This window comes from Leuciscus leuciscus, assembly GCF_965113295.1.
Source record: "Leuciscus leuciscus genome assembly, chromosome: 2".
In the NCBI taxonomy this organism is placed as follows: Eukaryota; Metazoa; Chordata; class Actinopteri; order Cypriniformes; family Leuciscidae; genus Leuciscus; species Leuciscus leuciscus.
This window is the reverse complement of record NC_138726.1, coordinates 29,833,562-29,846,740: the sequence shown is the minus strand read 5'-3', so window position 1 is coordinate 29,846,740 and position 13,179 is coordinate 29,833,562.

Genomic DNA, 13,179 nt, shown 5'->3' with positions numbered 1-13,179 from the left:
CCACTCAAACTTATGATCTCCTATACTCACATAATAACCTCTCCCATCTAAGTATGACTTGAACCATTTTAGGACTATCCCAGAAAGCCCCACCCAGTTTTGTTTTTGTGCCCAGTTTTGTTTTTGCGCACAAAAAGTATTCTCGTCGCTTTATAAACTTAAGATTGAGCCACTGTAGTCACTTGGACTATATTAACGATGTCTTTAATACATTTTCTGGGCCAGCAAGTTATAATGCCTTAGAAGCCTATGGAGGAGTGATCAAGCTCTCAGATTTAATCAAAAATATCTTAATTTGTGTTCCGAAGATGAACGAAGGTCTTACGGGGTTGGAACAACATGAGGGTGAGTAATTACTGACATAATTTTCATTTTTGGGTGAACTAACCCTTTAATTCTGAACTTCAGTAGCCCATTCCCACAGGAGAATTGCAGATTGCACTGCAGAGCATGAATGTGGCAGGGCACCTGGAATGGATGGTCTCCCCATCGACTTTTACAATACTTTTTGGTCAGTAGGGGATGATTTGCTTGCAGTACTCAATGAGAGTCTGGCTGATGACTTGCTACCATTGAGCTGCAGAAGGGCATTCATAACTCTGCTGCCAAAGAAGTGAGATTTGAAGGATATAAAAAATTGGCGACATGTATCACTTCTAGGGGTGTGACGAGACGCTTACTCCACGAGACGAGACGAGACACGAGATTGGGTTCACGAGAACGAGACAAGACGAGATTTTTACACAATTTTTAAGAAATCCTCAATGATGAAATATATGAATGGAAAATAGTATTTTATTCAACTGAAAATCACAAAATGCAAAACAATTTAGGTGCATTTTGAAATCAACTTGTAATGAATGTTATTTTACTTCTATTTTAATTAATTCTATGCAGTAAAGGACATGCAAACACTGCAAAATGTTTTGCTATAAACTCTACCATCTGGCTTCTCCCCTGTACGATTTCACATGAGAAATCTAACTCCTTTCCACAAATCGAACATAAAAAAAATAACACTTTAAATGCAAACAGTAAGTGTGTATCCATAATCAAAGTACTGCTCTCTCAAAACTACAAGTTCAAACAGAAAAAAAAAAAATTCTTCAAGCATGAAAAAGAGATAAATGAACTACACAGAACAGCCTAAGATTATGGTCATGTTCTTTTTCAAGAATATAAGCATGTCGACGATTTCTGGCAGCAGTTGAGACCTTTGGGCAAAGCTGCACGATATGAGGAAAAGCTGCGATGTGCGATAACATTGTTTAATATTGCGATGTCGATATGACTTGTGATATGTGAATGTTAGCTATACTGTTCCCATGTCTTAGTGCTTTAATAGGTTCTTTGCGTGATAGGTCAAATGTTTATTACCTGCCTGGTTCAGATTACACTATTTTAGCACGATTTTGGCACGATCCGTTTCGTGGAGATTCGGACAACGGGCGTCGGGACGCAAGATTTGATCGTTTCATTTCGTATAGTGTGTCATAGTGGGCGATAACCTACGCTTCTGCGATGCTTCAGGACATCACGACAGAAAGACTAGCATGTTTAATTTTAACGGTCCTCCACGACGGGTTGAGTGCGAGCGAGAGTGAGTGTGCGCGAGTGAGTGAGAGTGCGAGCAACAGTGAGTGAGCATGTGTGTGTGCGCGAGTGAGTGAGTGAGTGAGTGAGCGAGGGACAGTGAGTGTGTGTGTGTACGCGGAGTGTGTGTGTGATTGGCCCGGCACACAAATTATTTAAAAGTGGCAGGGGCATCTTCAATACTAATTTCACCCTCACGCTCCATTACTGACATCACAACAACTCACGAGACAAAGTTTCACCTTGACGAGAAATCTCGTCGCGTTTTAATCTCGTCACACCCCTAATCACTTCTGTGCACTGATTTAAAAAATGTATCTAAGGTTTTGGCAATAAGGCTGAGGGAGGTGGTTGGTCGGGTGTGGCTAATAGGTCCATCTTTGATAACATACTTTTAATCCGAGATAGTTTGGAAGTCTCTAGGTTATTGAGTTTAAATACTGGTCTTATTTCCATAGATCAGGAAAAGGCGTTTGATCGGGTTGAGCACAGCTATCTCTGGCATACACTAGAGGAGTTTGGATTCATTGCAGGTTGTATTGCCATGATCTGTGTGCTGAAAATAAATGGAGGTTTGTGTGCACCTTTTAAAGTTAAAAGAGGGATCAGACAGGGATGTGCATTATCAGGAATGTTGTATGCCTTGGATATTGAACCTCTGCTGGTGAAAATTAGAAATAGTATTGAAGGCTGGTCTATACCACACTCAGGTGAAAAAGTAAAATTATCATCTTATGCTGATGATATCATTGTTATGATTAAAGATCATAATGACATAATGGTGTTAAAGAACATTATTGATGATTTTGGCCTTATTTCTTTAGCCAAAGTAAATTGGTCAAAAAGTGAAGCATTGGTGTGTGTTAAATGGGATGGAGGTCCTCCTAAATTACCAGGAGGCCTGCCCTGGAAAAGAGATGGAATAAAATATCTGGGAGTTTATCTTGGGAATGATTCTATGTTACAAAAAAACTGGGAAGGTATTTTAGAAAAAGTAAAAGTAAAATTAGAAAAATGGAAGTGGCTTTTGCCGAATATGTCAGAAGGAGAGTTATAGTTATTGATAATTTGGTTGCATCAATCTTATGGCACCGTTTGACTTGTATTGATCCTCCTACTGGGATTTTGGCAAAATTACAAGCCATTATAGTAGACTCTTTTCTGGAATGGATTTCACTGGATAGCCCAGAGTGTACTTTTTCTGCCCATGGAGAAGGGCGGACAAGGACTCATACATCTGGCCAGCAGAAGAGCGGCTTTTCGACTGTTGTGTATTCAGAGATACTTGATGGGACCAGTGGATTTGGTCTGGAGGAAAGTAGCTGATATTATTTTTAATCAAGTGAGTGGATTGAACTTTAACTCAGGTCTCTTTTTAACAGACTTCAGCAAACTACAGTTTAATACATCGATTCAATTCTACAAAGTACTTTTTAATGTCTGGCAACTTTTTAAAAAACGGAGGCAAGACACGACATCTCTGTGCTTGAGGAATCTCTTGTTCATGGAGTGAGGTTGGATGTGTAGTCACACCAGGACTATCTCAAATATTATGTTCATCTAAATAAAACATTAAAGTTACATAATTTAATGGACATGGGTGGTCCTGAGCAAAGTAGTTATCAAGCTGTGGCATCTCATTTGGGAGTTCAGTCTGTACGGCAGGTTGGAAAAGTGTTAGATTTATTAATGCAAAGGTTGACAGTAGAAGAAGAAAAAATTGTTGAAAGAATATTATAATGGCAAAGTATTTTCTACTAATTCAGATCCATTTCCAAGAATTTTAATTACTCCTGACTCCTGGGGAATCTGAACCTCCAAGATGTTCAAAGTAAAGTGTTGTATAAATGTTGTGTAAAGGTGTTAAATAAAACAATTCTTAAGGAATGAAAGGATACAGTGTGGAGAGAAAAACTGGGGTTGGAAGATGATGTAAAACCTGTATGGAGAATCCTTTACAAATCCCCATTTGAAAAGTACACAGGTGATCTTCAATGGAAAATATTGCACGGCACAGTTGCTGTTAATGCATTTGTGAATACTATTAATTCTAATGTGTCTGATGAGTGTTCTTTCTGTAAAATAAGGGAAACGGTTTTTCACTGCTTTTTAGAATGTTTAAGATTGAAGAATTTGTTTAGTGTACTTAAATTGATGTTTTTTATTTTTGGTGAAAACTTCTCCATTCAAAGCTTCATTCTCGGTCCATGTTATAGAGCGGCCCAAATAAGTAAAAGTCAATTGCTTAATTTCTTGACGGGACAAGCTAAAAGAGCTATTTATATTTAAAGGAAAAAACAAAAGTTAGAAGGTATAGCAGGGCAAAAAGTTGAGATGGTTTTTAAAAGTTTGGTGAAAAGTGGGGTTCTGATTGATTTTAAGTTTTATAAGTTGGTTCATTATTGTAAGGTTTCTTGCAAAGGTGGGGATGCAATTAAGCTATTTGCACAGTTGTGGATGGAATGTTGTTTTTTGCTTTGGTATTGGAATAATTATTTGGGTGTGGAATAAATAATTATTTGTGGAATACAAAATGTGATTATAATGTTAAATCTATAATGTGAAGTTCTTAGGATCAAATATCAAGATATTAGTGTAAATCCAACAGCTTTTGTTTTAAAGGGCCCCTATTATTGATTTTTGAAAATGACCTTTCATGTAGTGTGTAACATAGCTCTAAGTGAATGAAAACATCCTGTAAAGTTTTAAATCTGAAAGTGCACCGTATATAAAGTTATTGTCTTTCAAAAGTAAGAGTCGACTCTGAGTCAATGAAATGAATTGTTTTTCAAACGAGTCATAAGCCGTTTCGTTGTGACATCAAGACGAAACATTAGCATATTGCCTGCCCACTTATTGTGCGCGCAGACACCAGGAAAAACTTGAACCTCAAACACTGCAGCTGATTCCTGTGTATACTGGATAGCATCATGTCGAGAAGACACTGTGCTCTACAATGTGAAGGTAAAGCCAGTTTTTTTTTCACTGCCCAATGACGAGCATGTGAAGAATCAGTGGTTAAAATTAATATTTACCATGATATCACAGCAGTACAATCCAGTAATAGTTGCGATGTCGCATTCGCAACTACACTCTAAAAATGTCTGGGTTAAAAACAACCCAATTGGCAACCCAGCGCTTGGTAAATATTGGACAGAACACATGCTGGGTTAAATTAACCCAGTGACATTTTAACCCAGCAGGCTGGGTTGTTGAGAAAACCCAAGATGTAGTCATTTTTTGCCATTAATGGATTTGCTATTCTGGGTTATTTTTGCTGGGTTATTCTTATAATTTCACCTGTGCTTTACTGTAAAAATATGAATTAAGAAATAATGAAGAACATGTTTAGACTGTTAAAATATGTTTAATGCTTGTCAACTGACATTCACAAATGTGTTAAAATTGGCAGCAATGACAACAAACTGCACATTAAATTTAAATGCAAAAATAATTTAGTGCTGACATCAAAGTAGTTAAATATTGTCAGTTTTAATAGATAAATAAAGAAGATTAGTTCTAAAACTATTACATGTTTAACAGTTTAAATACAGTGACATTGACAATTATATTTAAAATTCAGCGAATGCAAAATCATTTAAAAAAATACATCAAGTAAATAGTCAAATACAATTAAAGAAACAAAAGAAGATTAGTTCTGAACAATGACATTTATACATTTAACTATTACATGTTATTTTTACATGTTATTTACATGTATATTTAAAAAATATGCTAAAATGTACATACGTATACCGTAGTTAAATAAAGTCAAATACAGTTAAGAAAGAAAGAAAATTAGTTCTGAACAATGTAATTTATACCATTTAATTCTTAGGAAATTAAAGTGAAATTCAGAGATGTGCAAGATTGTATATTTACAGTATATGAAATTAAAATTTTTAGACTCTGAAGAAGAAGACTCTGCAGGTTCGAAAATTAGGACATTTTCGAAGCAAAAATAAATAAAAAAAAAGCAGGTAGAAATTCCACCATGTTCGTGCCGAACTATAAAAGAAAATAAATACAATATAGATTGTTTCAATGGCAAGTGTTTCATTATTCAGTTGAAATCAGTTCAGTGTTGATTCAGTTCAGTTCAATAACTGTGTAAAGTTCATCATGAAATGAAGTTCATCAAGATTTCAACAATCAATATTTTTATTTGGAGAAAAGCCGTATAATAAGTGGTAAGCTTTACATTATGTCTTGTTTGATCTTGTTTTGTTTTTTTTGTCTAGGATCAAAGTTGCTTAATAGGAATTGTTTTGAGGTAATACAGTTAAGTTAGATAATGTACATCCAGTCAGTCTTCATCACAAAATAAACTCCTTCAGGGTGATACGAGATCCATCCACTTTGTGTTGATTACCCTTGTTGAAGTTTATTCTGCAATATCGACTGGCTGGATGTACAGTATTGCTTAATGCACCAGTCAGGGTGCACTCAATAGTTCCAGTCAGGTTACAATGCAATTTAAATAGCAGTTATGCGGTTTTATACTTACTAGTTGAAGATCAATGAAAGCCTTTCTAGCTTCGTCAATAGATGGACGAAATACCTTCTGACGACTATGTACACCGTGGCAGCAAGAAGAAGGGGAAGGACCAAAAGAGCAACATCACCTCTATTCTCTGCAGAAAAGAGACATAACATCTCAGAAACAGGACCAGCTACAACAAATATATACTAAAGTTAGTGCAATAAGCTACAGACATAAAATAAATATGTGTAACAGGTACAGAAAGTGTACTGTTAAATGTATGTATAGTTTATTAGAATTCTCACAAAATTGTTCGTTTACATGCACCTGATATGACTGCCTAAGTGAAATAAGTGCCTTTCCCTTTAATTGATGTGATGTCATGAGTCAATACAATTTCCTGTTCTGTCCCCTCCTCTTCCTCTTTGCTTTGGTGATGCACTGAGAGGTGAGGTTATTTTGGGCTCTGATAATCTTTTTTTAATCCTAATTTTAATTGTTGCTTTTATGCCTATATTTTCACTCTAATTTATGTGTATAATATTATTTTATCTATCTGTGTGGTTATTTTTGTCATTTCATCCCATTTAAAGTATATTTTTGCATCTGGGCCTAAAAGTGAAATGAGAGCACATGTGACGAGTTTACATCACATTTGTTTTATAGAGATAAAGCGAGGGCGAATCTCACTAAGAGGCTGATTATATTTGTTTTATATCAGGTATGTTTTCTGTTATATGCATTTTATTGTTCTATGTGATTTATTCCTCTTTGCTTTGGTGATGCACTGAGAGAGATAAAGCGAGGGCGAATCTCACTAAGAGGCTGATTATATTTGTTTTATATCAGATCAGGAATAAAAGATCGGTGAAACTGCGAATGCTGTCTTGTTCTTCTCATACCACCCAAAACACAACGCAGACAACAGACCAGTTACATATGCAATAACGATACTTACCTAAGGTTGCCTTTTATGTTGTATGGAAGATTTAAAAAAACAAACATCACCTTGTGGAATGTTTTCCAAAGACTGATTCAACTTTTCTTCCTTAATTGCAATCCTTAAAATTCTGTTACATAAAATAGGCCTTTGGAGTGAATGAGCTTTGTAACCTTACAGATTTTTTTAATGCTCAAACAGCAATATAACACACTAACTAAAGTGGAAAAAATTAAAAAGCATAATAGGGCCCTTCATTTTTTTCTTTAAAAAATTAACATGTAGCTACTGCATCTGATATTTATCCAAATGAATCGACATTGAATCAAAATCGGAATCGAACCACAAGCTTATAAATAGCTAAACTCAGAAGTTGGCAGCCTTGTGAGCAAACGTTACCTATAACGTTATTTAACTATAGCACGGATCAAATTTATATGCGTTAAGTTATGCGAGGTTGAGTTGATTATCACAGGCAGTCAATTATATATGTTAAAGCTGCACAAGTGTATAATAAACATGAACTTGCCGTTAAACTTGTTGATAAGACTGGGTAACTGCCACTCGTAGACTTTTTCCCAGATGTATCCATATGGTTATAGAAAAAAAACTTTTTGTACCACACTTGCATCAAATCACCTCACTGGTCCAACCCACGGCACTGATGCACGCACGCACTTTGAAGGTTTTCGTGAATTGGTGAACCAGTTTATTTGAACCGGATGGTTTATTTTAGTAAATTTATTTTAGACCTGCGGTCCCACGACATTTTACGTAGGCTACTTTTTATGCCTTTTACATGTCGGTATGGACAATTGCAGGCGTTTTACATAAGAGCAGTGAGTCATATTATTCAATTGTTTTGTTTTGAGTGACTCGACTCACTTTGTTCAATTCGCTTGTCAGTGACAGAAACTACTCTTTCCTCTGTTTTCACAGATATTCACATATTTCATGGTTCCGTGTGATACAGAATCATTAACTGTATTAATCTGTCGTCTCACATACCTTAAAATGAAAAGTCGCATCACCAATTTTAGTCTGTATAAGTTTAAGAGTTATTGCTGCAAAAAAAAAGTTATAATTATGCTAATTCAAACTAATTATTAATAAAAATAAATAAAACATTATATAAACTTACCATAAAACAGTTGCACCCAGCTGCTTTGCCCCTCAAGATGATAGTTTGGGAGTGAATTTAAACATCTCCATTTGGCGCGAAGCTCGTGAAACAACCCAGCTGTGCAGAAACAACCCAGCGTTGCTACCCAGCAGGTTTAACCCAACAACTGGAAAATTAAAACTACCCAAAGGTGTTTAAAATGTGATAAAATAACCCAACAAAATTACCGAACAGACTCGACCCAGCATCCTGGGTTAAAAAACAACCCAGCATTTTTTAGTGTATTAACGCAACTTCAACAAATCCCCATGAATTCAGTGCGACTTGCAATTTTGACCAATCACCGCAACTTTTCTGCAACTTTGACCGATCATTGCGGTCTCCTGCATCGTCGTCATACGTCAGCAAACTCACTTCCTTGTTTTGTTCAGAAGACGCAGCAGACATGTGTGCTGCCAACGTCTCACATTTACCTACAAAAATAACAGCAAAGGACCGTGAAAAACAGTATCCAGATGTTCTTTACGAAAGCGGGGGTAAACTGTTTTGCAAGACATGCAATATTGTTGTCGAACATAAAAGGAAATCGACAATTAACAAAACCTTTGCCACCGCTAAACATGCGCGGAGAATGACAGAAACGCATGGAGGCTGTAGCAAGATGAGACAAATCACTATGACACAGGCTGTTGCATCCTGATCAATTGCAAGCTCTGAAAGAATCAAGATAAGTTGGTTTGAATATATGTTTATATATACAATGCGTGGTAACTTCGAGGTAACATTAATGTACTGTAGTTTATCACCGAGTGACTAGCATCGCCGAAGTTACTGTCTTGTTTGCATGACAATGAAGTGTGTGTGTGTGTGTGTGTGTGTGTGTGTGTGTGTGTGTGTGTGTGTGTGTGTGTGTGTGTGTGTGTGTGTGAGATTTAAGAACTTAGTTGAGGAATTCAAAGTCGTGTCTAAACTTTTTGAGAAAGCTGTTCTATCAATTATGATGTGTACTGAAATCAGTTGATGTGTGTGAGGCATAAGACACGGAGATACAAAAGTGAAATAAAAATAAATTATACAGTAAGTTGTTTTGGGAGGTTTTCTGTACTGTGGAGTAGGGGAATTTATTATGATGTATTTTCCTCTCTTTTGCTCTTAGATCTGTGAAGATTGGGTTGCCACCTGCACTGCAGTAAATATTCCACTCTCCAAAAGTGACCATCCAGCCTTAAGAAAATTCCTCAGAGAAAAAGTTGTCAATGGTGGAGCTATACCTGGATTTCACCAGCTTCAGGAACATTACCTGGGGGCAGTGTACCTGAAAGAAAAGGAACAACTCAAGACACATTTAGCTAAAAAGCCTGTTGCCGTCATATTCGATGAAACTCCAGACATAGAGGGCAGATGTGTACTAAACATACTAATTGAGGATGATTCTGGGAGAATACTGGCATACCTTGCAGACACAGTGTTCCTTGAGGAGTGTAACCATTCCACTGTGTCTATGGCTGTTGTCAAGTGTCTGCAAGAATACAACATAGACAATGATGATGTTGTGGTATTTAACACTGACAACGCAGCCTATATGAAAAAGGCCTACAAAGCTGTGTTGCAGTCCTTATTCCCAAACTCGATACATGTGACATGCTTGGCTCATATAATGAACCTGATAGGTGGTGCCTTCCGGAGACCTTTTGACCAACTGAATGCATTCATGCTGTGTTTCTCACAAATGTTCTACCAAGCTGGCTCCCGGAAAAGAAGATATCTTCAATACATGACAAAAAAACTACCAACAGGAAGGAAAGCAACGATGGCTCCAAATCCATGTGCTACGTGCTGGAACTCGTGGTTCACTGCAGTCCAGTGCCATTCAGAACATTTCGGACTCTACAAGGAGTTCATTGAGATGGAAGTGGATGTAAGTAAGCTACTTGTTTATTGTTGAAATTCTTAGTTAAAACCCACGTTTCACTTTGTATTTCACCTCCACACACACACACACACACACACACACACACACACACACACACACACACACACACAATCAACTTTTTTTGGTTGATTGCATTAATAAAAAAATAAAAAAAAGTTACTTTTTTTTATGACTTGTGGCAGAAGCACTCCTCAGAGTGTGGAGAGACTCCATGAAATGCTACAAAATCCAGATATGGCTCAAAGTCTGCAGGTTGAGATCAGCATCATGTCAGAGAAGTGAAGAAGAGTAATTCAACTTCTGGTCATCTTCCAGAGCAGACGTCCCATAACCACCAAGGTTTTTGACTACCTTGAGGATCTGCACATGCACATTGTGGCAAATGCACAACTACAGTAGGAAGCATGTGCCCAGTACTTTGAGGGACTTGACCTGACTTTGGCTATCAAGAACCACATCCTCAACAAAGTGGAACAGGGTTACAACAATGCAGAGGACAAACTCGCCAAGTACATGTCAGATGGACAAACTGCCATTAATTTCCTGAAAGAAGTCAGGGTCTTTGATCCTTGTCACACTGCATTTATGGATGAGAGTGTGGTCAGCTACAAATACATTCCAGGCTTCAGTGCTGTTCCTACAGATGAATTGGATGCCTACTTCATCCACCCAGGTCCAGCTGCACTCAGAGCTTCAGCGTGTGGAGTGGTGGATTTGGATGTTTTCTGGGATGGGTTGTAGGAAAGGCTGCCCGTACTGAGTGTCCTGGCCAAACGATACAAAGATGTCATCGTAAACTCAGCAGATGCTGAACGCAGCAACAGCATCTATAAGCTGGTTGTGTCCAGCCGAAGGAGATCAGTGTCAAACAACAACCTCAAAGCCATGGTCTTCTTATACCACAACCAGAGACTAACCAGTGGAGCTTTTGAAATGGTTGAAGTGCAGGAAGATTTTGAGGAGGACATGGAGGATATTGAGGATTAGTCAGCTCTCAGAAAACTAGACTAGACAGATGCACTTTACCCTGCTTAATGCCATTTTGTTTAACTGTGCTTTGTTTATTGGCATCTTTCAGCATACACGATGCTTAATGTTTACTGTATAGTTCAATGCACGTTTTTGAACTGGGTCAGTGTGTTATTTTTTTCATAATGTGATTGAAGAGAGGCTTTGCCATTGTCATGAATATCTGCCAAAATTTGTTTCTTCTTCATTAAAAAGATAAAGGTACTGATCTCATTTGGATTAAGATTCAGAGTATTTTGATAAGTCTGGCTTAAGATCAAGTAAAATGGATTTATTACGCAGGCTTGTGTAGTTACATTTATTTTATAGCATTTAACTTGTATTTTTATGCATTCAGGTACTGTGTAGTTACAAAACTTGGTTTTGTATTGTTTTGGTATTGGCATATTGAGATAAATGCTGTGAAGTTATCTGTGCACTTTAGGTTTAGAACAGGATCAGTGTATTTTTTTTGTTTTCTTTACATTTAATGCATACTGATACAAATACAGGTTTGCCCTGCATATTTGTTGATCCATAGTGGTATCAGTGTTATGTTATGGTACTCAGAAGAATGCAGGCTTCAGCATTATTTTGTTATCCACATCTGCAGAAATAAATTAAATTATTATGTTTCATTAAAGCAAAGATTATTTTTGATTAGTTGGATGAAAGTATCAAAGTTATGAAATGGTACTAGGCCTGTACTGTGTTTACTGTAAAGGGCTGTGCACTTAAACTTTAGATTTTTCCACCATTTAACTTTTGTGGGTATTCCTAAGAAAACTGTATTTTGCACTTTATACGTATTGGCATCTTTCAACATAAATGCTGCTTAATGTTTGTGAGGTTCTGCACATTTACATTTTGCAGGTGCAGATCTTGTTTAAAAATAAAGCTTAGTTTGTTAGATTTTGCTGTGTCTTTAAATCGTTTGTTTAGCCTTTTTATACGGTTAATAAAGGTTAGTTAGTGGTTTTGTTCTCATTAGATCAATATCCTTTTTAATTTGTAATGATTCAACTAATGAGGGTGTTCCATGCTAGCAGCAAGGCGAGCATTATAACGTGTGTTACAAAGTGAGCATGTTTGTCTCTGAAGTAAAGGCTGGATTACAATAGAGCAGATGGTGAACAGTGTTTTCTGTGGGACACATGGTAAGTCCCTTTGGGGTGGACTTTGGGCTTTTTCACTTTGTAAACCTATAACATGCACAAAAAAAGATATATAACACAATAAAGGAAAGGGAAAAAGCCAAAAAGCATAATATGAGCACTTTAAGTAAAAAATCGTATCTACCTTTGCCGTTTTAACCTATAAAAACAAATGCCGAAGAACATCGCAACTTTCATCGCAACTTTTTAGAAAAGCGGCCGCAACATCAGGCATTTTAGGCCGCAACAATCACAAAAAAGGCCTGTGAAATCCTGGAGGGACTGAATATTCTAAACTTTTGCTGTGTTCCCTTTATTTCACTGACGACTGCTTCTCAAATCTCGGATTTCAATGCAGGATTCGCAAACCGCTTGCTCTTGAAAGATTGTGTTCAAAATACTTTTATATATGCTGATTTCACGCAGCCACCATTTTGAAATCGAAAGTGAGGCTCCGGTGGGAAGAACCCCAGAAGTAAAGATAAACAACAATGCCTTGGACTACCAACCTGAAGCTGCTGCCACGATTTACACTATTGGATGTTAATATCCAATATAGGATATGTATATAGTTCATTCCTGCTTCTTTTTTTACTTTCTGAATTATATATATAAAAAAAAAATTATTTATAAATGAATTTCACTGTATATAGTCTAAAGTATGAAAGAAATGTATGTACAGTTTTAGAATTGACACAACATCATTAAACACAACAATACGCCATGGCATTCACGACTCTCCTGTGATTAAAGGTGACACTTCCGGTTTTCTTCCCACTTCGCTTTCGATTTCAAAATAACGGCTGTGTGAAATCAGCGTATTGTGTAGGTCTCCTGCTAACTGGCTAACTCACGTTTATATCACTGTCTTAAATACTTCTGCTAATCAGTTTGTGGGCCACTATTACCTATAACTGTGTCTATTAATGCAGATTGTCTGTCTTC